Source organism: Canis lupus, chromosome 3 (genome assembly GCF_003254725.2).
Source record: "Canis lupus dingo isolate Sandy chromosome 3, ASM325472v2, whole genome shotgun sequence".
Classification (NCBI taxonomy): domain Eukaryota; kingdom Metazoa; phylum Chordata; class Mammalia; order Carnivora; family Canidae; genus Canis; species Canis lupus.
In genome coordinates this window covers 43254889-43281475 of record NC_064245.1, presented here as the reverse complement: position 1 = coordinate 43281475, position 26587 = coordinate 43254889, and positions in this window count along the sequence as shown.

Genomic DNA, 26587 nt, shown 5'->3' with positions numbered 1-26587 from the left:
GTACAATATGGAAAAGAAAAAAATGTAAAGGCATTGAATTTGGAAAAGAGAAGTAAAACTATCATTGTTTGCACATGACTTAGTCTTATACATGGAAAACTCTATGTATACATAGAAAATTACTAAGACTAATGAACATACTTAGCAAATGTAGAGAATGCATTCAGAATATTCAGAAATCAATGGCATTTCTGTGTTTGCAAGGAATCACACAAAACTGAAATTAAGAAAATAATCCTAATGATAATGCCATTTCAAGAAATCAAAGATTTAAGAATAAATTTAATAAAATCATTGCAAGATGTTTATATTAAAAAAATATTACTAAGAGGAATTTTTAAAAGACTTAAATAAATGAGTGTATATTTAATATTCATCCATTGAAAGACTTAACTTTATTAAGATGGTAATCAATTCAAAATGACCCACCAATTCAATGTAGTCCTTTAGGCTTCTTTGTGGAATTTAACAAGTCAACCCTAAAATATATGTGGATATGTAAAGTATTTAGATCATCCAGAACATTTTTTTTTAAAGATGAGCATAAAAGTTGAAAGAGCCATACTACCATTGTTTTCTTCTGCCTATAAGAAATTATCATAAAATTAGATGCTTTAAAAAAAAAAGCTATTTAGTAAGCTGACAGTTGTGTACAGCAGAAGTCCAGCAGGACATGGCTCGGTTCTCTGCTCAATGTTGCATAAGACTGAATTTGAAGCGTTGGCCAGATTTGTTCTCAATTAGACCTCAGAGTTCTCTTTAAAACTCATTCCAGTTCTTGGAGAGATTTACCTTCTTCCTGCTTTGGAACCGAGATGCCCATCACCACATTGTCTATCATTCAGGGGCTTTGCAGTCCTTTTAGAATCCACCTGCATTTTTTGTCTCATGGCCCCCTCCATCCTTAGGAAGCAACAGTGCACTACATATTTCCTGCATGTGAAGTCTCTTCTAGAGGTTTTCTTCTACTATCTGTCAGAAAACTGTGCTCCTAAACCACTCTGTGACTACATTCAGCCAGATGAGTTCCCTTTTGGTTAATTTAGAGTCAACTGATTAGTAACCTTAATCACATATGCAGAGCCACTTTATCATGTAATATAACATAATCAAGATATGATATTTTATCATTTTCATAGTCCCAGGAATTAGAGTGGGAGATCTTGGCCATTTTAGCAATCTCTCTACTACGATGCCTTATAAAAAAGATTACTATAAAGGCAGAATAACCAAGACTATTCTGTGATTTTGCAATTGTAAGCATTTAGCTTAAAGGAACAAATTTGAAGTTCTATAAATAAATCTTTACATCTATGGTTATTTATTTATTTTTTTTAACAAAAGTGCCAAGGTATTTCAATCAGGCAAGTTTTTTTTTTTTTTTTTTCAACAAATAGTGCTAGGACAAGTAGATACTGCATGAAAAAAAATCAGCTTTACTTTTTTTTTTTTTTTTTTTAAGTAGGCTCCATGCCCAAGTGGGGCTTGAACTTATGACTCTGAGACCAAGACCTGAGCTGAGATAGAGAGTTGGATGCTTAACTGACTGAACCACCCAGGTGCCCCCAAATGAGCTTGACTTTTACCTCACACACTACACAAAAACTAACTCCAATGGATCATAGGCCTAAATGCAAGAGCTAAACAATAAATAAAACTTCTAGAATTCAACTTGTTCAGGAATATCCTTCTGATCCTGAAATGCACAAAAAGTTCTTAGATAGATACCAACATCCTAATACACAGAATACTTTGATAAATTCAACAGCATTAAAAGTCAAAAATTCTGCTTCAAAGGACACTAAGAGGATGAACAAGAGAAGTCATAGTCTGGGAGAAAATATCTTTAGATCATATATCTGATAAAACTAACAAACAAAGCAAAAAAAAAAAAAAGTAGATCCAAAATATATAAAGAACACTTAACAACCTTTTAGTAAGGAGAAGATAAACTCTAATTTTAAAAAATGGTCAAATATTTCAATAAAATTTCACCAAAGTCTTAATAAACCCTCAGAAAAGGTACTCAATATCATTCGTCCTTAGGGAAACACCAATCTTAGACCACGATGAGATCGTACTACATACCCAATAGGATCATTATAATCAAAAAGCCAGACAATAATAAGTACTGGTGTGAATGTGGAGACACTGGACCCCTTATCCATTGCTAAGTGGAATGTAAAATGACACAGTCACTTCTGAAAACAGTGTGGTGGTTTCTTAAGTTAAACATAAACTAGCCACAGAACCCAGAAATTCAACTTCTTAATATCTACCCAAGATACAGGAAAGAATATATCCACCCAGTGACCTACATTCAAATATTCATAGCCACATAATCATAATACCCAATAAACTGATAAAATATTCTACAAAAATATTCTACAAAAAAAACCCTGAGAAAATATTCTACATAATGAGATGTTTTACTGACTTACGTGCTTAAACTCTGAATGTCAAATATAATAGCCCCTAGCCATGTGTGACTATGGAGTCATTGAAAGTTAGCTAGTCCCAATTGTAATATGCCATAAATGTAAAATATGTAAAAGTTTTGAAGGCTTAGAACGAAATGTGAAGTTTAAAATATCTCAATAATAACATTTTGTATAGATCACTGTTTGAAATTTTAATATATGGGATAAATCTTATTAAATATATATATACTCATACATATTATATATAGTTATATGAGTTATATATAGATAATTATACTAATATATAAATAAATAAAACTGAACTCAGTGGACCTGGGTGGTTCAGTTGGGTAAGCATCTGACTGTTGGTTTCGGCTCAGGTCATAATCTCAGGGTCCTGGGATCAAGCACCGAATCTGGATTCCTACCCAGCTAGGAGTCTGTTTTTTCCTCTTTCTCCCTCTGCTCATGTACTTTTTCTCTCTAAAATAGATAAATAAACTTTTAAAAAATTTAACTTTACCTGTTTCTACTTTTTTCTATTAGAAATTTTAAAAAGATATACATAGCTTACACTCATAGGCTCATCTCATATTTCCATTGCACAGCACTTCAAAAGCCTATATTAAGTGGGCCGTGGTATTTTCAGTATAAAATGGCAAATACCCAAAAAAATCCCATCATGCATTCCATGACTGTGTGAACTTGGACCTATTTGCAGAGCTAAATGAAGTCCAGTGATCAGTATTGCTCTTTGAAAGCAAAACTAATAATTTTAACAATTTACATTAGAGGAATGACTATACACTGCATATTAAAACATCTCAAGAATTTACAAATAGGTTAAGAAATGCTTAAGAAAATGATTAGGCAGGTTTAAGAGTTTGGGATAATCATTTACTGTGTACAAATTCAGTGGTTAGATATGTAACCCAATTATTTGTAATTTCCTTAAAATAAAAGAAAGTGTGGCCCTTAAAAAGCAAAATTATCCAGATTCATGGGCATGAGAGGAAAAATCCCTTCCCTATTTCTTTCCTTCCCCATTCATTTCTTCCTCTCTTCTTTCTTCATTCATGTCCTTCCCTCTTTCCTTCCTTCCCCTTCTCTCACTTTTTCTCTTTCCTTCCTATTTAAAACTAATCACAATTGGTTAATATTATTCTGAAACAAGATGTTAAAACATTTTAAAGGTTTAACTTTCAAACTAATTCTTTAAAGCCAATGCATTTTTTTTTTAATTTTTTGAGACACACACAGAGAGAGAGAGAGAGAGAGAGAGAGAGAGAGAGAGAACAGAGGAGGGGCAAGGGAGAGGAAGAAACAATCTTAGGCAGGCTCCATGTCCATTATGGGCCTTGAACTCATGACCCTGAGATCATGACCTGGGCTGAAAACAACTGAGCACCCAGGACCCCAAAGCTAATGCATTTTTTAACAATTTGTTAACAATATCCCTGAAATAGCTCATTAACTCAAATATCATAAACATCTTCCTTTTAATTATCAAAGAATGGATAATACATAAGATCTTTTTTAAGTGGCAGATAAAGATCTGTACTCCTTTTTTGCCAAGCTGCATAGATGCTTAGTGATAAACTGTTTCTTAGAACCACATGGTATTTTTTTTTTTTTTTTTTTTTTTTTAGGAAGTTTTTTTTTTTTTTTTTTTTTTTTTTTTTTTTAATTTTATTTATTTATGATAGTCACACAGAGAGAGAGAGAGAGAGAGAGAGAGGCAGAGACACAGGCAGAGGGAGAAGCAGGCTCCATGCACCGGGAGCCTGACGTGGGATTCGATCCCGGGTCTCCAGGATCGCGCCCTGGGCCAAAGGCAGGCGCCAAACCGCTGCGCCACCCAGGGATCCCAGAACCACATGGTATTGTTATGATTTTGCTGATATGAAAATGGAGGCACAAAAAAAATTATTTTCTCTGTTTACTTTGATCAATGGATTCATTGCCATGAATACCATTGTGGTACAAGGCCAAAAATCATGGAAGTACCAAGGGAAGAGTACTGAGGCTTCCATTCTGACTCTGTCAAGCACTAGTTTTTCCTACAGGCCCATCACACACCCATTCTGGCCTCAGCCCTGAGTAAGATGGCAGAGCTGCTTCAAGAACTATGAAACAAACAAACAAACAAACAAACAAAAAAGAACTATGAAACATCCTTCATGGTTTTCCTCTAATGAGGTACAAGTAACCATAGGTCACAATTTAAATGTGCGTGATTTCAAAAATAAATAAATAAATGTGCGTGATTTCAAATGTCCTTCATCCATAGTGGCCATATAATTAATTGTTCAAATTTGGATGCTTTTGAGAGAGAAGGGGATGCTATTACAATTATATTGAACAACAGTTTTTTTCCCAACAGGACTGTCTCATGTTAACTGGGACATACAGTCACCCTGCCCATCAATGGCCATGGACTTTCACACATGCAGCATGAGGTCTCATCTTGCCATAGAACCAGTAGAATGCTAAAATACAAACAACAATGACAACATTAATAATAATAAGGAGGAGAGCTATTTGGTAGATATTGCGAGGGTTACCTCGTTGGATTGTTTTCAAAGACTATTTTTCCATCATGTGGACATGGACACATGTATATATCCAAGCACGAATGCCTGGTGGGTGCAGCCATGTATTTTTCATGGGTTCTGTGGGAAATCAGTTTTCTCAATCTGTGCTACATGCCTGCTTTCCTGTGGGTGACCAACAGCTATTTTTTTTGGCGGGGGGTGATTTTGTTCAACTGATCTTTTAAGGCTTTGTCTTTCTGGAGATTAGTGTAGGAGCACACTTCACTTCCTTAAATGGGAAGTGACTCTTGACTCTTCATTCCACACACCGCTCTGTGGGAGGCATGGGGCTCACTGGAACAGCCTGTCAGGTAAAACATTATCTCTCCACCCGCAATCCAAATGTGTGACTTCGCCTAAGTACTTTGGTTTCTTCATTTGAGAAACAATAATCTCTTGTCTTATGTGGCTATCATGAGTTTTAGCTCACACCAGCAATTTCTAAAAAAAAAAAAAAAAGTGAATGTAAAGTTTGCAAAGCAGTCTGTTCCACCCAGAGTTCTAATCTTGAATCTGAGCCTCGACACCGAGCATGGTTATCCTGCTATATATATATATATATATATATATATATATTGCTATATATATATATATATATACTTTACATACTTCTCTGACTTTAGGCTTTTGAACCTCAATTCTGTGAAGATATTTTCTTAATATGTTCCGTAGGGTACCTGAAATACAAGCCTGAGTGAGATGGACACCATGACAAAGACGTAACTTCTAAAAATCTGCCATCGAAAATCTGGCCTCAATTTTTTCAGAGCTGATTCTTCTAAAATGGAACTAAATAGTAACAAACAACTAACTGAAAAATATCTAAACATATTTAGGAGCCTATTCTTTTAGGAAGGGAAGAAAGAAGAAAGGAAGGGAGGAATGTAGGTGGGAAAGAAGGAGGGAAGGAGGGAGGGTGGAGGGCATCTTTGATGTAATCATATAATGATTTAAAAAAAAAAGAAAAGACAAAAATAACTGTAAAAAGTGAAACCGAAAGACACGGATAAAATCTATCCCCATCTTTACATCGTTCCCTTCCAGACTGATTGAGCTCAAGCAGTTGCCACAGAGGCTATTTGTAGGGGAAGCAATAGAGAAAGCAGCCTGGGCCACAGGAATTTCAGCTCTCCCTTAATTCCTAGTCAGACGTCCGAGTTGGGGGTGGGGTGGGGAAGGGGGGGTTGGGGGGTGAAAACTCACAGATGTCTCACTTTAAACTATAGGAAATGGCCTCCTACAAACCATTTCCCCTCCAGGAATCCCCTCTTAGATGCATATTTAAAAAGATGATGCCTGGGCAACATTATTCTCCAATTTTATCTACTTAAAATGAAACGCTGTGCACCTGTACTTAGGCAAAAAGTTCCTCCCTGCTTCTTAGAATGATAAATAATTCAAGTGGTGTGCTCCAGAGAGGGCCACGGATGAGTTTCCTATCTTGTTGCAGTAAAGATATTTCCCTAATCTGGGGACATCTAAAAAGGTTCTTGAAAATATGTGTTTATGTATTATTTTTGAAACAAAATGAGTATCTGTGTGAGTGTATGTCTTGTATGATAAGCTTCTGGAAGATAGAAATCAAGTCAGCTTTGCTTTTTAGGGTACATTTTGGGTAGCTTCTGGTGAAAGGCATTATTTTCTAAAGCTTCTCTTGGCACATAAACACCAGTAAATCTGCATAGCCATATTTTTGTCTCATCTCAGAAAAGGGCATACGTAGCACAACACACAAGCTACTTCTGCTCTAAGTCACCCTATCGTTGTCCTTTTATCAATTTGATGGCTCCCTGCGACCGGACAGTTGGAAATCTAGCCTGAAGTCTAGAAACGCTGCCACTATTCTCCTTCTGGAAATAACTTTCCATCGATCGAGTCAAAGAAAAAAAACTGAGTTTTTCCTATGTGAGTCATTTTTACCAACACAAATTTCCTTGCATAGGAAAACAGGACTAATATAGCAATCTGAAAGTCCATGTGATGAAAGCATGTGTCACCATGTGCAAACTGTGAAATGTAATTGAAAGTAAAATGTTTAATTAAAATGGACATTTCTGAGCCTGCTTCTGGCAGCAGCCATCTTGCTGAAAAATTATATTTGTTACACAGGCAACCTGGGAGAGCAGTTCAAGAGATTGGGAGTGCCAGGTTCCATTCAAGAGTAAATGGGGTGAAAACCAGGAGAGCTTCAATGCTGATCCTTAGAGTGGCTGTGCCTGTCCCCAATGCCTTTGCCCTGATGCAGACCCCTCAGAACAAGGAGACCTGCCACACATAGCTGTTCCTAAGTCAATATTAATTATAACCAAGCATCTCCCTTTCTCCAAATAATTGTCCCTTTCTCTCATGTCAGCGAGTTTTCCTGAACAATTGGGCTTTCAGATGCTGGGCTTTTTTTTCTTTTTCTTTTTCTTTTTCTTTTTCTTTTTCTTTTTCTTTTTCTTTTTCTTTCTTTCTTTCTTTCTTTCTTTCTTTTTTTTTTTTTCATGCAGCCTGAAATGTGAGGCAACTCATCGTTTCTAAAGTTATTTCTCCTTTGAGACCACGGAGATCTTTTTTTTTTTTTTTAATTTTTTCTCTCTCTCCACTCATAAAAGCCACTGATCCCAGATAATCCTCAGACTTGAGTGTGGATGAGCTTCACTGACTTTTTCAGTTCAAATGTGAGAACAGAATTTGAAAACGAGATTCTGTCTGGCATCCAAAGGACAGCTTCTCCTCCCTGAAATCTGGGTCCATTCATCGATCGATCTGGTCGCCAAGCCCCTTCCTCCCCCACCCCGGCCCAAGCTGGGCAGGGTTGGTCATCCGATAAGTGAATGTCATGGTCTCAAAAAGTGTCCTCGTTGGAGAAGAATTTCTTTGGCATTTTATAAAGTTCAAATGAAATAAAGCTCCTTTCTGGTGCATTTCTCCTGCTACCCTGTAAAAATCTCGGTGGCCAATAGTAGATCCGAAGCCTACCATAAAATCCGTGTGTTCCTTCACAAAGGCAAAAGTTCCAATTTTGGATCCCTGTTTCTCAGTGTTATCAGGCTCACTTGCACTTCTGGTGCATCTACTGGCTCTGGAATCCAGTTACCATCCCTAACAGTGAAGGCACAGACCAACATAAATAAAACATCTGTAAATGTAAAACTCATTAAAAGTGTCAACAGCAAGGCATTGCCAGGAGAAAGTTCAGAAGATACGATCACTGTTGCGCAATTCATGATTTGAGTATTAAAACCACCTTCATTGTCTCGATCCACCAACCATGACATTTGATCATTTTTTTCCTACTTGATCTTGTTTAGTAAGTTCTTTCTCTATAATATGGCCTTTATTGCCCCAAGAATGCTCTTTGAATTTACTTTCTTTATGGTGTGATTATAAATCTTCATGACATCCCTAATGATTCATCTCTTTTGGCAGTGGGCAGAAGGATAACCATTTCTATAATGCACACAATTCATTTAAGGTGAAACAAAAAGAAGATTTATCAATCGGTACAGGGTTTTCAGGCATTGGCTGAACTCTGTCACTCTAACCATTTTGCCCTCTCTACAAACACTTTTCATTTTAGTACGCTTTCTGCCTTAAATGACCCATAATCCTTGAAATAAGAGATTGTTTTTTAATTTGTACATGATCTAAACCATTGTGCCTTACTTATACTGGGGAACAGATATAAATTTTAATCTCAGTCATTATAGGGAAATATTTAATGTTGAAATATCCACTAGATTATTTCACATATCTTAAACAAAATAGACTGCTTCATTGGAGCTCTGATTAGTGTCCATTTTCAGGGTTTTGCACTTCTCACTAAAAGTGCTAAATAATTTTAGGGGCAGTAAAGAGGACCGTGATCCTCTTCTTTATTTGGGGGTTCACTGCAGCGAGCTAAGCACCTCCAAGTGTCTTTAAAACAGTAGATGTTACTGATCTTGTCTCTGAGCTCTAGCTTTCATGGATGGAAAGAAAATCTCTAAATCTCATGAGGTAAATACCTCTCCTGAAATATTTCTGGGACTGGAATCTAAAGTGTATATGGTTTCTGTAAATCAATGATGTTTGCTTCACTCAAATGTTCCATGTCCACAGTATTATAAAAACAGTAAACTACATGAACAGATTACAAACCCGTACAGGAGAAGCCAACAACAGGCGGGGAAAAACTTCTGCAAAAATACTTTTTTAACTTCAGAGATGATGAGACACACTGCTTGGTCCAAGGAGCTGGAAGAAATAGAAGATTTCTTTCTTTCTTTTCTTTCTTTCTTTCTTTCTTTCTTCTTTCTTTCTTTCTTTCTTTCTTTCTCTTTCTTTCTTCTTTCTTTCCTTGTTTTTTTTTTAAATAGACATATGTAGAACATTTGTTTCCGTTTTATTTCTGCTGTCATAATATGATGGTTTTATTCAGTTTTTAAACATGCTTCAGCTGGAAACACTACATCTTTAAATCAGGCAACCCTGGCGTCTGTGTGAATTCCCTCGCTGCGCTCCCTCACCTTACCCAGGTGCATGTTAAATCAGTATTAATGACAATATCATTCTTGTGCAGTCATCTCCTGCCTGCAATTTGGTTTTAATTACCCGCCACGTTGTCTTTCCCCCTCACTGACAGCCATTAAATAGGGAATGACACCAGAGCCATAGTTGTGTGGAATATTCACTTTGCCAGATTTCCGTCCCTCTCATAAAGCAGGCTGCAGTGCCTCCTAGTGGCAGAGACCCGGAGGGGCCATAATTGCAATTGCAGACTTTCCGTGCACAGTTCAGGGTAATTTGGAAATCTGGGTGGACTGAGAGCCGTATTGACTATTTTTAAAGAAAAAAAAACAATTAGAAACCATTGACCGATGAAAGAAAAATGATGATTTCAATAAAGTGTTCTTTTTTTCTTTCACTGAAATATAACAATAAATCGACACCCTGTTCAAAGCCTTGTCTGGCCCTCTGCAATGGATGCTCAGAAACAAGCAACTTTTCACGTAAAACGTAACTCACCAAAGTTCTTGAAGCAAACTGTTCAACAAAGGTGAGTGGCGACTCTTCAATGAATTGCAGCTTCAGCTCCTTTACCTCCCCTGTGCAATTTTCTCTTGGGCCAAAGAAAAGGCTGGTTTCTTTTTTCTATCTCCTTCTCTTTCTTATTTGATCTTTTCCTTTCTTTTTTCTTTTCCATGTGGCAAACTCTTTTTATTTGAATATGCGTTCAAAAAATTCTTTTGAGCTGCTAGTGCGTAACTACATGTAAACAATATCTTTCTGCGCAATTTTGCAGTCCCTAAGTGTGTTTTAAACAAAGTTCTCCCTTACCCAGGAGTTTAAAATTGAAGTTGTTTGTCCAAATGTTCAAGTTAGACACAGTACAGATGCTGTGGATTGAAGATGTCCACATAATAGCTAGCACATCTTGCATTTTTAAAAATTTTTGGTTAAAATTAATCCGCAGGCATGTATATTTTACAGCAAGGACATTGGACCTCTGGCACTATAAATTAAAAACATGGCTTGTAAACAATGCATCATAGCACACTTGGAGAAGGCTCACCCTTAAGGAGCCAGATTCAGTTTCTACTTTCTGATTTTTCTTCCCACCAACTTTCCTGTGGTTGGAAGGTTGTGATTCTATGGATTGCTCTTTCACAGTTGTTTGCTGGCGTCTTTCAACAAGCATAATTACTCATTTTACATGCTGCTAAATGAGAGTCGTTGCTAACTGCTTTAATTAGAATTTTAAGCATACATAGTGTATGCAATAACTTGTACATACATTTATTGTGTGCATTTGTGCTTATATGCTTGTGTTTATAAAAATTCAAACATAAAATAGAGATGATAATTAAAGAGTATTCTCTCATTTTCTACTCTTCCAACCAGTGCAGCAGTGCTACACATAAATTCATGTGTGGTTATTTCTGCTTCTTTTAAGACTAGCTCTGTATTCACATTTTTTTCTTTTTCTTTGTTTTATTTAAATTGAAGTTAGCTAACATATAGTGTATTATTAATTTTGGGGTAGACTTTAGTGATTCATCAGTTGCGTGTAACACCCAGGGCTCATTACATCAAGTGCCCTCCGTAATGCCCATCACTCAGTCACTCCATCTGTGCACCCACAGCCCCTCCAGCAACCCTCAAAATAATATGAACCTCTGAGTATTTTGTTGAAAAAATGAAAGTATTGAATAGTAAAATGAAGTAAAATAGTAAAATAGTTAAAAGTTAAAATAGTATCAGAACTTGATCTCAATTTAAAAGAAAAAATTTAGAGCAAGAACTTTTTTTGCTAAATGAGAAACTTTACATTGCCTCATAAACTGATTTTTAGCACTCCTAAAAGCATCACCAAAAGAATAAAAAATAATCATCTTTAAAACTTAAGAAATTAACATATATTTGTTCAAGGAGAAATGTGCTTACTGGATGTATGCTTCTCCTTCCAAGAAAATATTTGGTCTTTTGAATGTTGCCTGAATTGATTCAATATATTATTTTAAAGAATATTTTACACATTAAATAACAGCTAGGAAAATTGTTATTCTTTCCAGACTGAAATGGGAAGCTTATAAACTCAATGATGAAGGCTTAATCTCTGATTCAGCTTACATATATTGGTTTACAGCTATATTGAGTCCAGTTAGACTGATTTTTTTTCATTCCTAATATGAAACTTGATGCTGGGAAATCTGATAAGTGAGTTTCATTACCCTGGAAATTTATTGCTTCTACATCCAAGTGCAAAGAAATAGCACAAGTAAAAACAATGAGGAGTCTGTATGCAAAGCATTAATGATGGCCACTATTCTCAGGAAGATTCTGCACTGGGAACAGGGAGCATTTGAGTTATTACAATGACAAGGCATGCTATTGCCTTTTAGGATGGTTCATCATTCCCTCTGCCTGACGGGTGTAGGAGCACATCGGCATGTTCTTCAGGCATTTTAGATCAAGAAGAGTAAACACTGTGAAAGACCAGAAGGCATTTGGATGTCATTTACAGGGTGCTTGGGCAGAGAAGCGGCCGAGTGCCCTGTGGTGCAGGCCAGGTGCTAAACCGTCTGTAGGCTGACCCCCACCTTGACTCAGCCCTCTCCCCACACCGCTGCTGTCTCATCTGCGCAACGTGCTTTGCACATTCTGATCTCTACTCAGTTGCCTATGCCTACTGCTCCCTGCATTACAGATGGGATGACAGAAGCTGAAGAACTTTGCAGAGAGCAAACAGTATCATTACATTAATTAAACCAATGACTAAAATTGTTCCCTGACGATAAAGACCCAATGCCGGGCATCATGGGAGTGAGACAACAACAATGTGAATTATATTCGTTGACTGTGCTCTGTATGCCAGATGCTGCATGGGAAGGACCTCATTTTACACTGGTAGTGAAGCCACAGGCAATGATCCCAGGACAGCCCTAGGGACCGGGGCTTTGAGGGGAATTACTGATCTAAAGTCCACTACCAGGAAGAACAGGACTGGGCTATGAGGTATCATTCATTTGCCTGACTACGCAGTTGATACTTTTTTGTTTCACTAAATAGTGGGTGCCGATTTCAAGAAACTTAAACTTTCAACTTGGATTTGTAAAGATGATAAAAAATGTGATGCCAGACATAAATGGCAGGTAAGTATTTAGAAGCAGAGGCTGAAGTTATCTTGAATAGAGAGAGCATCACTGTCAGCTTAGATGTGACAGGGGAGTCTCCGTAAGATGGAAAGACACAATTATGTTACATGATACTAGTGAAGAGCATCCCTGCAGGGGACGTGGTCAGTTGTAGAAAACACACAAGGCATAAGCTTATGCAAACATACACATGGATAGGAAATAGGGGTGCGTGTGTGTTATTTAAAAGGACAGTGTAACCCAGTCTCACCAAAAAAAAAAATTTCTTTTAAGACCGTGTCTGTCCAAGTGGTTTGGTTCAAAAGGGTTGGAAAGTTTGACTGAAATAAAATCAGGCAGGTTTCTTTAATACAGGACTTCTCAGAAATTTTAACATGTTATATAGTCCATGATGAACGAGAGAGAAATTTAGAATACATATTTCCCAAACTGATTTGTCCTCAAATGTTAGTTTTTTTGTAGTGCCTCTGTCAGGAAAAGCTTATAGACACATTGTAGAAAATATTGCTACAAGAGGGCGGGTAGACTGAACTAATGGACAGGAATCCTGAAATGCTTAAGACAGACTTCATCTCATAGGCAGTAAAGAGCCACCAAAGGTCTTTGCACGGGGGGCTGATTTCTACTGTTACGTTAATGATAGTTCCAATCTCCAAGGTTGAGACAGCAAGAGTAGCATATTCCCAAACACTGTGGGGTCAGACTTGTCAAAACAAATACTATGCGCTTCCTTCTTGGTTTATATCGTAAGCGAGCATGTGCTTTGCGGTGTTGATATACTGGAATTAGTCCAAACACTGTGGTTGGAAATAACCCACGCTTTACAGGTTTTATAGAGTACTGGGTTGATATTTTAATCTTGCTGAGTATTAAGGATAGTTAAGAAAAGAAGCTGGTGTAGATCAGTAGGCAAAGCCTCTCAAAGGTTTCTGAGCACATATGGCATCTCACAAGAAGAAGAAAGCAGGAAATGTGAGCCCAAATGAAAACTAGGGCTGCCTTGGGGGATGCTCAGACATTTGTTGCTCTTGTTTAATACTGGCAGATCTGAATTCTGAAGGTTCCAGACTTCTCCCCCAGAAGATACTTTTCTAAACATTGCCCATTTTCATGCAGACTTCTAAAAGTTTCCGTGAGCATCGAAGTACAACAACACGGGCTTTTATCCTAATGATGGTATCAGCTGTGGAACCTAGTAAAACTTCTCTATGGAAGTGAATAATAAAAGCTAATGTTTGTAGAGCAGTTACATGTGTCCGATGCTGTCTTAAGCACTTAAACATATTTATACCTTTAATTCTCTAACAACCTCAGAAATGCTAACACTCTCCTTGTTTTACTTATTTAGGAAATGACAGCAGATGGGCTTGCCAAGATCTTGCAACCAGATTAGTTAATGAATGGGAGTCAGGATTAGGCTCAGTTGGAGTTGGATCGGTTTGGTGACTGACTGTTGAGCTCAGGAAGTCTAACCATATCCCTTGCTCTTAACTACTCTGCTTTTCACCTATTTTCTACTTAAGGGTGTGGTTTACAAGGACCAAACTTCTGGCTCCATAATATAACAATAATAATAGCTAACCGATTTAACTATGCACCGGGCACTATACATTTTGAACCATGTACATTGTTTATCTCATTTAATTCTTGCAATTATTTTGTAAGACAGGCAGACTTATTAACTCCATTAGCATATGTGAGAACACTGAGGCCCAGAAGGGATGAGTTCCATGTTCAAGGTCACACAGATAGTAACAGATAAGTTTGCAAGACAAAACCTCGTCTGACTCCAGAGGCAGTTGTCCTAACTGCAGATTCTGTTTAAACATATCATCAGGGAGTTTGTTAGGTCAATTACAGATGAAAATTACAAATCAGGGACACCTGAGTGGCTCAGTCAGTTAAGCATCTGCCTTTGGTCATGATCCTGGAGTTCTGGGAGCGAGCCTCGCATCGCACCCCCTGCTCATGGGAAGTCTGCTTCTCCCTCATCCTCTACTTCTCCCACTGTTTCTGTTCTTGCTGACTTGGTTGCTCACTCCCTCCCCAATTAATAAATAACATTTAAAAAAATAAAATTATAAATCAGATCTTGTGTTTGGGCCTTTTAATTTTCTTCTTCCAATTAAAAGAAGTGTGGAAAAATATTTAGTACTCTGATCGCATGCTTTTACAACCTGTACTTATCTTACATAGACTGATGTGTCTATTATGCATCCACAAAACTCATTATGATCTTTTAAAATTGCTTTTTTTCATTCCTTAAAAAAAATGAAGTTCTAAAAAAAAATCATACATGAGTGTTTTTCCTGAAAGTCAAACACTAATGAAGCTCAACTGCCCTATTTATAGCATTTTTTCCTGTATTGATCAAGGCAATTGGAAGAAAATGGATGTGCAAGAATGGCGGGTTATATATAATAATACACTAGTTGACCATTTTAAAAATTGAGAGTTGAAAACACCACAATCAAAATGAAAGATCCTTACACCCAAATTATTTCTTGTGTTGTCATCTTTCTTTAAGAAATCAATTGAATATTTCTTATGAACTCTCTACTATAAAAGGAATAGCTTATAAATAAATACTATGTAATTTCTTTTTTGAATTAAATATTTAAACAATTTATAATGAGTTCTCTCATGTTCTTTTTGTCCTTCACAACGTTTTATCCAAATTACTGGGAATGTTGATATATGGTTCTCAGATTCTTATGTTTTTTGCCTATGAAAAGGGTGTAGCATTTATTTCCCAATAAAACAGTATGATTTTTTTTTCTTTTGCAAGTGTATGTGCAAGCCATGGGGAGGGTAGAGCAGAAGGAGAGAGAGTGAGTGATTCCTAAGTAGGTTCCATGCTCAGCGAGGAGCCTGAGGCAGGGCTTGATCTCACAACCCTGATTGTGAGACAAAATCAAGAATTGGATGCCTAACCAACTGAGCTCCCCAGGTGCCCTAATGAAATAGTTCCATTAAATTGGGAGGCCCAGGATGACAGTATAGGATCCTGAACTCACCTCCTTCCATCATGAATCTACATCTACATGTAGATTCTTCCTGAACAAGAAAGGAAGGCTAGTAGAAAAACTTCTGCACTACCAACAGTAGAGAAACCACATAGAAAAGGATAGGAGAGATGGAGACACAGTAATGATGGGAACCCCACACTCAGAATGTGGCAGCTAGCAGTAGGGAGGCTATCATTGAGGGGCCCACACACAGACTCACCTACTCAAGGGCACAGCAACAAAACAGCAATTTAAAAAAACAATTAGACTATAAGTAAGGAAATCCATTTCCTAACTGTAAGCATCCACCAAAGACGTGGGGAACTGATAGAACTCTTTCTGGGATTGGAGGCATTAGCAAGCATCAGTTTTTATAGACTCCTCCACCTTGATAGTACAGGTGGGATCAGCCAGCCTGCTAGGCCCACCCCAGAGTACCCTGAGCTCTGAGCTCCTGACCTCCATCAGCTCTGGCCAGCCCCCAAAGCTGGCCATGGCAGAGAATGTCCAAGGATCCCCCAGTGGCACCCAACTTAGCCCCAGCTGTCCCACCAAGTCACAGCCCTGTCACAGTGTGTCCCAGGACTTTTTAAGCCTATGCCCACTCTAGCTTCTAAGCTGCCAGGTACATGAAGTGTACAGGGAAATAGTCTTACTCAAAGCTACTCCTACAAGACTGGGCGGGATAATTGTTCTCTTTATTCATAAAAATAAGCAGTCAAACCAAATGAGGAGACAGAGAAATACATTCTAAACAAAACAAAACAACAACAACAAAAAAAAGCAAGATAAAACCCCATGGGTCAGGGGGAAACAACTAATGAAGAAGGTAAGCGATTTACATGATAAAGAGTTCATAGTAATGTCATAAAAATGCTCATCAAACTTTGGAGAATATTGGAGAAACACAGTGAGAACTTCAACATAGAGTTAGAACATATAAGAAAGAACCAATCAGGGGCACCTGGGTGGCTCAATCAGTCAAATATCTGTCTTCAGCTTAGGTCATGATCTTGGAGTCCTGGGATTGAGCCCCACATTGGGCTTCCTGCTCAGTGGGGAGCCTGCTTCTCCCTCTCCCTCTCTCTCTCATGATCTCTCTTAAATAAATAAATAAATAAATAAATAAATAAATAAAAGAAACAATCAGAGCTGAAGAATACAGTAACTGAAATAAGAAATAAACTAGAGTGAATCAATAGCAGATTAGATGGCACAAAGAATGGATCAGTAAACTAAGAGGCAGAATAGTGGAAATCATCCAATCAGAACAGTAAAAAGAGAAAAAGGATTTAAAAGTGAATGTAGTTAAAAGGAGCACTGATACAACATCAAGTGTAATAGCATTCACATTATTGGAGTCCCAGGAGGAGAAAGGAAAGAAAAGAGGGAACTTTGTTCAAAAGTTATTTGAACAAATAGTGGCTGAAAACTTTCCTAACCTGGAGAAGGAAACCTACATCCAGGTCAGGTAAGTGGACAGTTCTAAACAAGATTAATCCAAAGAAAGCTACACCAGGACATTATAATTAAAGTGACAAAAGCTAAAAATAAAGCTTCTTAAAGGCAGAGATAGAAAAGCAAATAGTCCCATTTGAGAGAAATCCCATAAAACTATCAACTGATTTTTCCGCAGAAGTGTTGCAGGCCTAAAGAGAGTGGCAGGATGTATCTGAAGTGCTAAAAAGGAAAATCCTTTTTTACTTTTTTAAAGATTTTATTTATTTATTCATGAAAGACACACACACAGAGGCAGAGACATAGGCAGGAGAGAGAAGGCTCCCTGTGGGGAGCCTGATGTGGGACTTGATCCCAGGACCCTGGGATCGCACAGTGAGCTGAAGGTAGATGCTCAACCACTGAGCCACCGAGGCATCCCTAAAAGGGAAAACTTAACAATGAACAGTACTTTTCCTGGCAAGATTATCACTGAAAATTGAATGAGAGGTAGAGTTTCTCAGATAAGCAAAAAGTAAAAATGTTTATTTCCACTAAACTTGCCTTACAAGAAATGTTAAAGGGTCTTTTTTAAGTAGAAAAGGCCATAACTAGAAACAAGAAAATTATGAAAGAAAAAAATCTCACTGGTAAAGGCAAATATATAGTAAAGTCAGTTGATCAGCCACTTAAAAAGCTAGTATGGGGCAGCCCGGGTGGCTCAGCGGTTTAGCACAAATTCAGCCCAGGGTGTGATCCTGGAGACCCGGGATCGAGTCCCATGTCGGGCTCCCTGCATGGAGCCTGCTTCTCTCTCTTCCTGTGTCTCTGCCTCTCTCTTCTCTCTCTGTGTGTGTGTGTGTGTGTGTCTCATGCATTAGAATGCTTTTGAATTTAAGAAAATGCACAAGTGGAGATTCACAGGCTGGTAAATACATATGAACCTCATGGTAACTATAAAGCAAAAAACTGCATAGATGCACTAAAAATAAAGGAAAAGGAACTCAAACATAATGCTAAAGAAAATCACCAAACCACAAGGGAAAAGACCAGGACAAAAATAGAAACAGATAAAAAGTACAAAATGGCAATAAATATAACCTATCAATAATTGCTTTAAATGTAAACAGCCTGAATAATCAAAAGGCATAGGGTAGTCGAATGGATAAACATCAACAGCGATAACAAAGCAAGACCCATCTATAGGCTCCCTCAAAGGGACTCAAAGGGACTCACTTCAGATCTAGACACATACAGACTTAAAGTGAAAGAACAGTAAAAGATTCTAAGCAAATGGAAATGGAAAAAAAAAAAAAAAAAACTGGAGAAGCAACACTCACATCAGAAGAAATAGATTTTAAAACAAAGACTAGGGGACCCCGGATGGCTCAGGGGTTTGGTGCCTGCCTTTGGCCCAGGGCATGATCCTGGAGTTCCGGAATCGAGTCCCAGGTCGGGCTCCTTGCATGGAGCCTGCTTCTCTCTCTGCCTGTGTCTCTGCCTCTCTCTCTCTCTCTCTCTCTCTCTCTCATGAATACATGAATAAAATCTTAGAAAAAAATAAAATAAATAAAACAAAGACTAAAAAAAAGACAAAGAAGGGCATTACATAATAATAAAGAGGTCAATCAAAATTGAAGACATAACCAGGGCACCTGGGTGGTTCAGCCAGTAAAGTGACTGACTGTTGGTTTTGGCTCAGGTTGTGATCTCATGGATTGTGAGACAGAACCCCAAACTAGGCTCTGAGCTCAGCAGGGAGTCTGCTTGAGGATTCTCTCCCTCTGTGCGTATGCATGCTCACACTCTCTCTCTCTCTAAAATAAATAAATAAATCTAAAAAAAATCCACATAGGATATAACCATAAATACTTATGCACCTAACATAGGATCACCTAAACATAAAATAAATATGAACAGACTAACAGAGAAATTAGCAGTAATACAATATTAGTAGGGGACTTTAATACTCTACTTGCATCAATGGATAGATCATTTAGACAGAAAGTCAAGCAGAAATATTGGTCTGAAACAACACATTAGACCAGATGAACTCAATAGATTATTTAAAGAACATTTCATCCCCAATTGTAGAATACACATTCTTTTCAAGTACACATGGAACATTTTCCAGGTTAGGTCATCTTAGTCTATAAAACACATCTCAATACATTTAAGAATATTGAAATTACATCAAGCATTTTTTTTAACCAGGGTGGTATAAAATCAGAAATAAATTACAAGAAGAAAACTGGAAAAAACCCCACAAATATGTGGAGACTAAACAACATTTTACTAAACAATCAATGTGCCAATGAAGAAATCAAAGAGGGAATTTTTAAAAATACCTTAAGACAAATTAAAATGAAAATACAACATTTCCAAAACTACGGAACACAGCAAAAGCAGTTCTAAAGAACAATTTATAATGAGGGGCACCTGGGTGGCTTAGTTGGTTAAGCATCCAACTCTTAATTTCTGCTCAGGTCATGATCTCAGGGTCCTGGAATTGAGCCCCACGTCAGGCTCTGTGCTCACTGGGGAGACTGTTTGAGATTCCTTCCCTTGCCCTCTGCCCCTCTCCCCACTCTCTCTCTCCAAAATTAATTAATTAATTTAAAAATTTTATAGTGATAGTCTTACCTCAAGAAACAAGAAAAATCCCAAATAAACAATCTAACTGTATATCTAAAGAAACCAGAGAAAGAGGGCCAAATAAAGCCCAAAGTTAGTAGAAGGAAGGAAGTAATAAAGATTCAAGGGGCAATACATGAAATACAGATTAAAAAGCAACCGAAAAGACTGATAAAACTAAAAGCTGTTTCTTTGAAAAAATAAAGAACGTATAGCCAGACTCATCAAGAAAAAAAGAATTGAGAGAGCTCAAATAAATAAAATCACAAAATTAAAGAGAGGTTACAACTGATGCCACAAGCATACAGAAGGTCATAAGAGGCCCCCGTAAACAATTATATGCCAACAAATTAGAAAATCTGGAAGCAATGGATAAATTCCTAGAAACACACAATCTTCCAAGACTAAATCATGAGGAAAGAGAAAATCTGAATAGACAAATTACAAGTAAAAATTGTCAGTAATTTAACCTCCCCCCCCCCCAAATAAAAGCCTAGGACCAGATGGCTTCACAGGAAAATTCTACCAAACATTTAAAGAGTTAATACCTATCCTTCTCAAATTATTCCAAAGAATTAAAGAGGAAGGAAAGCTTCCAAACTCATTTTAGGAGGCTAGCCTTTTCCAGATACCAAAATCAGGCAAAGCCAAGAGATAAAGAAAATTTACAAGCCAATATCCCTGATAAACATCAATGTAAATCTTTTCAGCAAAATATCAGCAAACTGAATGAAACAATATGTTGAAAGGATCATACACCATGATCAAGTGATATTTATTCTTCCAGGGATACAAAGATGGTTCAACATTTGCAAATCAATCAAGGTGATAAACCACATTAATAAAACAAAGGATAAAATCATATGATAATCTTAATAGATGCAGAAAAAGCGTTTGACAAAATTCAATACCCATTTATGATAAAAATTCTCAATAAATGAACATTCTTCAACATAATGATGACAAACTCACAGCTAACCTCATACTCAATGATGAAAGCCTGAAAGCTTTTCCTCTAAGATAAGAAACAAGATAAGAATGCTCACTCTCACCACCACTTAAAAGTCATCCAAATTGGAAAGGAAAAAGTAAAACATTTATTATTGGCAAATCATATGATACTATTATATACTAATATATAGAAAACTCTAAAGACTCCACCAAAAACCTGTTAGAACTAATAAATGAATTCAGTAAAGAAGTGGGATACAAAATCAGCAGACAGAGTGTGGTTGTGTTTCCATACACTAATAATGAACTGTCAGAAAGAGAAATTAAGAAAACACTTCATTTATGATAGCATTAAAAAGAATATACATAAATATTAAATCCTTGTAAAACTAGGAAAATTAGTATTTATTCTGAGGCTGTTATAGAATTGAAGGTATGAATATGTTCAAGTGCTTAAAACAGAGTTGGGCACATATACCCGCTCTATAAACATTAATTTTTATTATTCACACGTATTTCTATATATCGGTAGACTTACTCCTATGTTCATTGCAGCATTATTGACAATAGCTAAGGTTCAAAACAACTCAAATGTCCTTCAATAGATGAGTGGACAAAGAAGATAACAAAGAAGTAACATGAAAAATGAAACATGGGAAGGGACAATTTAAGGGGAATGATGCAGGCACCTCAGTTGATTAAGTGTCTGCCTTCAGCTCAGGTCATGATCCCAGGGACCCAGCATCCAGTCCCACAAGCAGCTCCCTGCTTAGCGGGAATCTGTTTCTCCCTCTCCCTCTAACCCTCCTTAGCGGGAATCTGTTTCTCCCTCTCCCTCTAACCCTCCTTAGCGGGAATCTGTTTCTCCCTCTCCCTCTAACCCTCCTCCCTGCTAGTACTCTCTCTCTCTCTCTCATTCCCTCTCATAAATAAATAAATAAATAAATAAATAAATAAATAAATAAATAAATAAATAAAATCTTTTTTAAAAAAAGAAAGGGATTAATGCTCCCAAGGAAGACATTTTTATACTTTGTTCTAATCTAAAGTACCTGCTCAAATCTTTAAATATGGTTTAATTTTTTTTTAAATCAAACCTCCTTGTTTTACACTATATCAGCTCTAAAGGAGCTCACTCTTGGTGTGTGAGAATTTTCTTGAGATTCTAAAGACTAATGCAGGACAAGTATTGTGGAACTAACATTTACACATGTGGTATTAACTTTTTCTTTCTTTCTTTCTTTCTTTCTTTCTTTCTTTCTTTCTTTCTTTCTTTCTTTCTTTCTTTCTTTCTTTCTTTCTTTCTTTCTTGTTATATTTATTTATTCCTGAGAGACACACAGAGAGAGGCAAAGACATAGGCAGAGGGAGAAGCAGGCTCCCTGCAGGGAGCCCAATGTGGGACTTGATCCCAGGACCTCAGAATCACAACCTGAGCCAAAGGTAGATGCTCAGCCAGTGAGCCACCTGGGTGCCCTATTTTCTCTTTCCTTCCTCCTTTCCTTTCTGTGTCCCTCCCTCTCTCTTTCCTTCTCTCCCTCCCTCCCATATCTACCTTTTTCCTTCTCTCCTTTCTTTTCTCCACTTATTTGAAAAGATACTGTATATTGCTTATTTTACTTATTATTTATTTTACAAAGTCTCTAGACACACACACACACAGAGACACACAGAGATATATTTATGTATGTGTGTTTTTTTTTCTTTTCTTTTTTTTCCTTAAGCTAAATTAGAAGATAACTATTTACTTCAAGTTACTGGTTATGTACAAATGTTTTTAAACTTTTTTTTTAGAAAAAATATTTATTTTATTAATTGACTTTAAATATGTTCCCTGAATAGACTCTTCAAAAACTTCTCTACATTTCTTTATGGACAGAAATTCATTTTACATTCTGCTTTGGGGAATGTAGTTTAAGTATAAAGTAAGTTAGCCCTGTAAATACAAAGAATACATTTACTTTAATGCATCACATTTAGTGAAGACACCAAAATTCTTCTTGAGGAGTGCTTCAGGTTACACTAAATATTCTCCTAGGACATATTTAGTGAGCCCTGGGTTTTATATTATATGTTGGCAAATTGAATTTAAATAAAATTTTAAAAATAAAAATAAAAATACTATAGTTAGGGGCACCTGGGCGGCTCTGTTGGCTAAACATCTGAAGCTTGATCTCAGCTCAGGTCATGATCTCAGGGTCCTAAGATAGAGCCCTGCATTGGGCTCCCTGCTCAGTGGGGAGTCTGCTTGAAATTCTCCCTCTCCACTTCTGCTCCCCCTACTTCCTCTCATTCACTCTCTCTCTCTCTCTCTCTGTCTCAAATAAATTTTATAAATCTAAAAAAAATTAAATAAAAATACTGTAAGATTAAGTTGTTAAAATAACATCTCCATAAATAAACAAATTGAGCAAATAGAAATGAATAAAAAGTAATTCAGTTCTCTTACCTTTGCAGCCTCATTTTTCCCTTCCAGAAAACAGGTACTACACACTATATGACTACATTTTCAATACTAAGTTCAAGCATTACTTACAAGCATTAATTTGAAAGTGCCTTGAGCGATGCTGGTAGAAAAGCAGGAAATGGAAAGAAACAACCAGGTTGCCAGAGGAATACTAAGAAAATGACTATCAGAGAGGATACATGAAAAATGATGTCACCACGGGGTGCCCGGGTGGCTCAGTCAGTTGAGCGTGTGCCTTCAGCTCAGGTCATGATCTCAGAGTCCTGGGACCCAGTCCCTAGTTGGGCTTGCTGCTCAGCGGGAGTCTGCTTGAGCTTTTCCATCTGCCCCTTCACCCCTGCTTATGCTCTGTCTCTCTCTGTCTCAAATAAATAAATACAATCTTGGGAAAATGATGTCATCACCATGAAATCAGAGAGGTTACAGTGTGTAGATGAAAGCCTTTTGCATTTGTACACATCCTGGCTCTGAAGCTATAAACATACATATCAGAGGGGATTTGAAGGGAATTATAAGTGTTGCATCAGCTAGGTGTCCCAAGTGGCTGAGATGAGTTTCAATGAGAATACAAGGCTGCAGAAGGTATGGCAGTTAGATGGTGACACACTAGGTCAAAGATAGTTGGGATAGGGAGTTCAGAGAGACAGAAGGAGCTAAGTGATCATGGGCTTTTATATAATTTTGCTTTATTGGTGGGGCTTTGATGACATCAAAACTCTGGATTGTGTCAGTCTTGATAAGATAATTTTGGGTATGCAAGTTGTTACAAAATGTGTGATGATCTCTCTCCAGTAGAAAATAAGGAATGATCAATGACTTGAAGGTAGAGAATAACCATGATCCTACTGTTGCTTGAGACAAACTATCCCGTAAATGTAGGATGAGTTACAGTGGAACAAAAGTTGATTACAGTTGCAGGTTATTTAAGAGGCTTGGGAAAGAAATGTTTATCATTTAAACATGGTTTATGAAAAAAAAACCTGAACAACTAAAGACACTGAAATAAAAATCAATAGGACTTGATCACTTTGAAGTTCTTTTCAAATTTGGATGATTAGGAGAATGGTAACACTATCCATAGAAATGGAATCATGGTTTCTGGCATTGGACATAGTAGAGATCATACATCACTTTAATTGAGATCATACATGTTAAAGACCTCTCTGTTGCAAATTTTTATTGTTCTAGTCTCTCTATAATTTACAAAGTTATATTCAAGATCCTCATGAGGAAAAAATTGCTATGAGCATTTGTGTTTGCTATTACCATATAACCATATGGTGTAACAAACTGTCCAAAAACGCAGTGGCTTAAACCAACTATCTAGGGATATCTAGTGGCCAACTCTTGGTTTTGACTCTGGTCATGATATCTGAGTCCTGGGATGGAGCCCAAGGTGGATTGTTGGAGATTCTCTCCCTCCCTCTCCCTCTCTCTCTCTCCCTCCAAATCAATCAATCAATCAATCAATCAATATTTAAAGAAAAACTAATCATCTACTACCTCTCAAAAACCTGCAAATCAGCTGTATTTCTACTAATCTGTGTTGGGCTCACCTGACCTCAGTTTGGCTCACTTGTGTGTCCCTGGGCAGCTGGAGTCAGCTGAGACTGGCTAGGCTACATGGACCTCAGCTGCAATGACTCTGATCTTGTCCACTTGTCTCTCACATCCTGTCACCAGGGTAGTCTCAGAATGGCTTCCTAGCATCTGGAGAAGACCAAGAAAAGGAGTAGATATGGAGAAATATTTCTGAAACCTCTCAAGTTTTCTACTGTCCCATCAACACAAGACACATAGCCAAGCCCAGGATCAGTGTGGGAAGGCACTAGAGAGAATGTGGTAGAGGCATTGTTGAGGAGAATGGACTTCATATAAAGGCTTGTAGAGTCCCTCTTACGGTGCTGCTAAAAAAGATGTGGCATCAGACCGCTGTCATTATGATAACATAGCAGAAGGCCCCGAAATTGGCTTGATGGCCACAACCTCATCCTTGCAATTGGGAAAATTATCCTAGTCTTCTTGAGTTTTTTTCACTGATGCCCATGAGGCAGTGCCATAGACAAACCGAGATGGCATGAAAATATGATTAGAAGTTTATTCTGCTCATTTTTGCTACTTCAGGTTATTTAGATGGTCCTCTGAACATAGAAGAGTTCATATTCCCTTGAAGATTATCTTTACAAGAGTCGAAGTATGTATTTAAGATGTATTTTATTTCAAATTGTCAGACTATTTTTTCTCCTAAAGAAAAAATATACACTTTCTTCTCCTAGCATTAAATAGCTTATGTGTAAATAATGTGTTATTTTAAAAGTGTTGGCATTTTCATTCTAATCCAGATTTTTTTTTTCAGAGATCAATGTCATTTTTCATACTGACTATCACTTTGGAAAAGACTTTCCACAGTATGTTCAGTCATGGGATACCATGTGGTCAAAATATAATATTCCATTCTGTATTTTTCAGTTTTTGCTCAAATATTAGTTTCAAATGAGCAAATATCCACTCTTCTACAAGGGCTTCCTCTGCGAATTGCAGGTCCATAAAGGTGTGAGAGATATGTTGACTTTCTAGGTTAGAAGAGACTTCCAGAAGATGGGTAATATTACCTTTATTTCCTATCCCCTCTCTTTTAGGTGTTTTTTTTTTTTTTAAGATATTGAATTGCTTTAAAGTGTATAATTAAAATACTTTAAGTGGCCTTATTTCCAGAATGCAACTTTTAAAAAAAGTTCTCACTAGTGCTTCTTAATTAGATACAATCATGTTTATCTTCCCTTTATGTTCTATCAAAAAATCCTCTTACCTAAGTAAATTTTCCTTAATTTTATGGCTTTGTCTCCCCAATATATATGCATCAGTGTTGAAGACAAAGTGAATGAAATTAATAATAATAATTGGTAGTTGTAGTAGTAGAACAGTATTATATTGGAAAATATTATGAAAATTCTAACAAAGGGGTGTATATGAATTAATGGGGAAAAAAGGGCCGTCAGCATCCCAACACCCAATTTTATTATTCTTTCTCTTCCCATGTGGTTTCCATCTGTTGCTTGTGAAAAATTTTACTGAGGTCCAGTTCACAGTAGGGCTAACTGAGCCTGACCTTCAACTGAGCATTTAGGTTTAAGGTGTAAGTCTTGGATCTGATTATGTCTCCAATCCTGGCCCAGTTCAGGAAATTAGAACCTGACCAGCTGTGTTTCTAAGTTCGTAGGTTGGAGGCTGTTACCTGGCTCTTTCTCATTCAGCTTGCTGTCTTTTACTTGGGAGTAGACACAGACATACCCACTAAACCAGTTTTCCCCAATGTTTAATCGTGATTTTGTCATATCAAGTACCACCTCATTTTTGCTTTCTTTTGTTTTTATTTTTTTTGTATTTGTTTTTTGCTTAATAGTTTGAACATGTGACACTGAGCCACTTTCTAAAATATTTAAATGTTTTAGAT